We start from the raw sequence: 4,395 nt of genomic DNA, 5'->3' as shown, positions 1-4,395 counted from the left end.
TTGAATGGTATGACTCAATGGACATGAGTTTGAGCAAGCTCGGGGAGTTAGTGATGGACAGGGAAGCCTGGCATGCTGCAGTCCATGGGGTCCCAAAGAGTCGAACATGACTGAGTGACTGAACTGAAACTGAATTAATAAAAACACACTGACCTTTTCGTTTGAGCTGGCAGGCCAGCCTGCCATGGGGAGGGTGAGAGCTCCTGCAGCCACTCACAATGGAGGAACTGGAGCAAGACTTGCTGATGCAGTCATGTGCACGGCTACAGCTTGCCGAGAACTCCCTCCTGGCCAAGGCCTATATCACCAGGCAGGGCTATGCCATGCTGGTTTCAGATCTTTAACAAGTGTGGCAAGGACAGGTGTACACTAGTGCGATCAGTCAGCGAGCCAAGGAGCTGAACAAGCACCTGACTGCTCCTCCCAAGGCTTTTCTTTGACATTTGGATGATCTGCTTTTCCCACTGTTGAAGGATGCTTCTTGCCCTGGCATAGCTGCATTCTCCTGTGATTGTGTGGCAGAGGCACTGACACTATGGAGGCAGAGTGAGCTTTCTGGCCTCCCATTCTACTGGAATTTCCACTGCACCCTAGCTAGCCCTTTGGTGGTCTCCTAATGTTTGATTCGTCCTCTGATGGGCATGAGTCTGGCATTGCAGTGCCAGGTGAGTGACCTAACAATGATGCTTCACATGATAGATCTAGAGATCCAGGACTACCAGGAGAATGGGGCTATGCTGAGCCAAAACTGGTTGAAGACAGAGCCATTTGAATAGACTTTCTTCTTGGAACAATTTATGGTGGAGAAACTACCAGAGGCATGCGGTGTTGGTGATAGAAGACCCTTCATCACAAATCTGCAGAGTCTGGATATGGCAGTCACCAGATAAAAGATCCAGGTGGGACAGAAACATCAGGGTGCTGGAGATCCCCAGACCTCAAGCAGTGCCTTCTCACAGGGAACTGATAACCAACTTCTGAATCAGCCAGAAGAGCCTATCTCCTCAGCACCATCCCTCCCAGGACCTGAGAAGGAGCCCACAGTTCCTTCAGCCCAATGCAGAGACCTCAGCTCTTTGAAAGTGCAGAGGAAGAAGCTAACAGGGCTCTTCAGTTAACCTGTCTCCATCTCAACTGCTCTGGATGGACCCAGAGAGGAGTTTCCTAGTATCACCTTGGAAGGAGATTCCGTGGCAGCAGCATCTCTGACACAGAGTTATCCAGTCAGGGACTCCACCATAAGGGCCAGAAAACTGAAGCTCATGTTGACAGGAATGGCTACTGTTAACAAGGGAATCCTGGCTCCAACCCATTGGGCACTGGCCTTTCTTGTCCAAGTGGAAGACTGTCTCTGGGAATCCCGCACCCTCCCTTCTTTTAGTGAAGGTTCTCTAGACTCAGGATCTACCATGGACTTTAGGTATACGGGGCAGGTCAGCAAAAAGGCACAACGTACTCAAGAAGCCTTGTCTGTCTTTCCAAAGAGTCCCTAGCTACTCCCAGATGCTCCTCAGAGACCAAGTACTCACTTTCCTGAAAAAACAAAACAACAAACAGAAAAAACACATTGAAATCAGAAAGGAAAGAATGTATGGGCAAGTAGTACTATTTAATGCTTCCAAATGGGTAACTTAGATGTCAGTACCAACCTTCAACCAAGTATAGGCAGCCAGCATACCCCAGTAACTTCTTGAATGACACAAAATCCAAAGGAGAAAAAAACCAAGCCTGAACCAAGCCTGACCCTTAATCAAGATCTTTTTACCATAGATGTGTATAATAAAGAGAGCTAAGAAAAAATATGTTATTAATACATGCTGACTTTGTAACAAATTTAAGATCTCTACCTTTTAAAAAATTGATTTGACCACCTGTGCTTGAATCAAATTGATCAAAATTAGTTCTTCACTTCTCCTGTTTTAAAATGGGGAGGATTTGCCTTTAATCTTCACTGGGGGTGAATTAGAGTGGGGGCAATTAATGAGGAGTGGAGGAAGATGAAAGAAGACTTGAGTGCTTCTTAAAAGCTAATTGTGTATTTATTCAATCACATGTTGATTAGTTGTCATTAGAGCCTGTTATTTATACTTCAGGATAAACTAGATTTAGTTTTTTTAAAAAGTCACCAAGTCGTCAATAATAAATATTTAATTCAAAGATTTTGTTATTGTATTTTTTATTACATGTGAATGTATGACCAAGTTTTCATTTATAATTATTATAATATTTGGATATAATATATATTTATTCAATTGTCTTTCAAACCACAGAAAAAAAGCTATTTTTCTTTCAACAACATATTTTTGTTGCAGATATTAAGGCAATTGTCATTTTTATCTGGAATTTCAGTGTTAATTTTTATTTGTTCCCAGATAGAATTTGGAGTTATTTCATCCTTCAAATAATTTACTGTATTGTACAATTACAATAGCATGACAATTCCAGGTCTTGGTTCACTTACATGAGTTTAAACTTTGTTTTAATTCCATTAGAATATTTTTTAAAAATGTGCTAGTCATGGTTGAGACTTACCTACCATCAGCTATGTAAGAACTTGGAGCACATTGCACAGCTCAAAATGTATATATTTAATATCAGTTCTACCAATTCTTTGTCTTTTAATAATCTAGTTTTTATTTTTTAGAATACCTTAAATGCATTTTTAGGGATATTTTGCTTAAAACATCTTTTTTTGATTCTTAGGTGGCTATTAAAAATGTCTTCATATTTTTCCACAGTATTACAATTTTTAAAAGTCTGGCATTTATAAATAACAAAAAGCATTTTTATATTTATTATGCAGCATAAAACTCATTTTCCTATAGATTTATACTATTCTGATTTCACTTAGATTATTATTAAATGATACTACTTTAAAATAATTAGGGATAGTAATATTGCATCATCTGTTAGTTACGCACTAATTTTTGACCCCAAATTATTTATATTTGCTGTTTGGAAGAAATGTGATTAAAATTCATGTCACTAAATTTGTATACGTTTTAGAGCTGTAAATCAAATGGATTTATATAGCTTTTTCTGAGTGTTACTGCTTCAGAAGATTCAGCTTTTGACAATCTTTTTCACATAGCTCTATTAAGTAATAGCATCAAATTGATAATCTAAAACATTCTATCTTATGCTATAGTACTTTTCAAAAAACTAATTCACTAAACATCTCAGTTGCTTTACATCTTGAGAACATTAAGAAGTGTGCTGACTTATTCAAATTGTTTCATGAATTAGCTCTAATAAAAGATGATTTGTGAGAGAAAACTTTAAAAAAATTTATAAATGTAACAAAATAAAATCATTTCAAATAAATAAAACACTTTTAGATTGCAATTAAAATAAATTATACCTAATTTATTTGTAAATGTCTCATACCTGGATTGGGCTTCGCTGGAGGCTCAGTGGTAAAGAATCCACCTGCCAATGCAGAAAAACACATTTTCAACAGGTAGTCTGGCAAGATCTCCTAGCAAAGGAAATGGCAACCCACTCCATTATTCTTGTCTAGAAATCGATACAGTCCATGGGGTTGCAAAGAGTCAGATACAACTTAGCAACTAAACAACAACTGGATTATAGTTAAATACATAAAAACACAATTATTTCACATAATGGTGTTTGTGTTGCAGGGAGTCTTACGCTGATTCAAGATTACTACTCTAACAAAGAATCAAAAAATCAACCCTTGCTCTTTTGTAAGCTCCCACAAATAGTCAGAGGTAGATGATTATAATATTTCACATCAGATTTCTTTTTGAGAATGCTACTGCTGCTGCTAAGTCACTTCAGTCGTGTCCGACTCTGTGCGACCCCAGAGACGACAGCCCACCAGGCTCCCCCATCCCTGGGATTCTCCAGGCAAGAACACTGGAGTGGGTTGCCATTTCCTTCTCCTATATTCTATATTTTGAGAATATACATAGGAAACATTCTAAAAAGTTTTAAAAGAATATGCTTATAATACTGTATAAATTATTGAAAATAATAATCATAAACATGAAGTGAAAGTCACTCAGTCGTGTCTGACTCTTTGCAGCCCCATGGACTATACAGTCCATGGAATTCTCCAGGCCAGAATACTGGAGTGGGTAGCCTTTCCCCTCTCCAGGGGATCTTCCCAACCCAGGTCTCCCACATTATAGGTGGATTCTTTACCAGTTGAGCCACAAGCGAAGCCCAAGAACACTGGAGTGACTAGCCTATCCCGTCTCCAGAGGATCTTCCCAACCCAGGAATCGAACTGGGGTCTCCTGCATTGCAGGCAGATTCTTTACCAACTGAATTATGAAGGAAGCCTAATCATAAACATAGAGCAAAATAAATTTTAAAATGTATAAAAATAAGTGTATTATGACTATTAGATATTTTTCAAAGAATTCAAAG

The 4,395-nt window shown here is 38.5% G+C and overlaps 1 pseudogene; it reads left to right on the top strand.

The window, feature by feature from the left end:
- Positions 1-218: 218 nt before the first annotated feature.
- Positions 219-1,386, top strand: LOC100138018 (non-homologous end-joining factor 1-like; annotated as a pseudogene).
- The last annotated feature ends 3,009 nt before the right edge of the window (positions 1,387-4,395 follow it).

This window comes from Bos taurus, chromosome 2 (genome assembly GCF_002263795.3).
Source record: "Bos taurus isolate L1 Dominette 01449 registration number 42190680 breed Hereford chromosome 2, ARS-UCD2.0, whole genome shotgun sequence".
Classification (NCBI taxonomy): domain Eukaryota; kingdom Metazoa; phylum Chordata; class Mammalia; order Artiodactyla; family Bovidae; genus Bos; species Bos taurus.
This window is presented reverse-complemented; position numbering and strand designations above follow the sequence as displayed.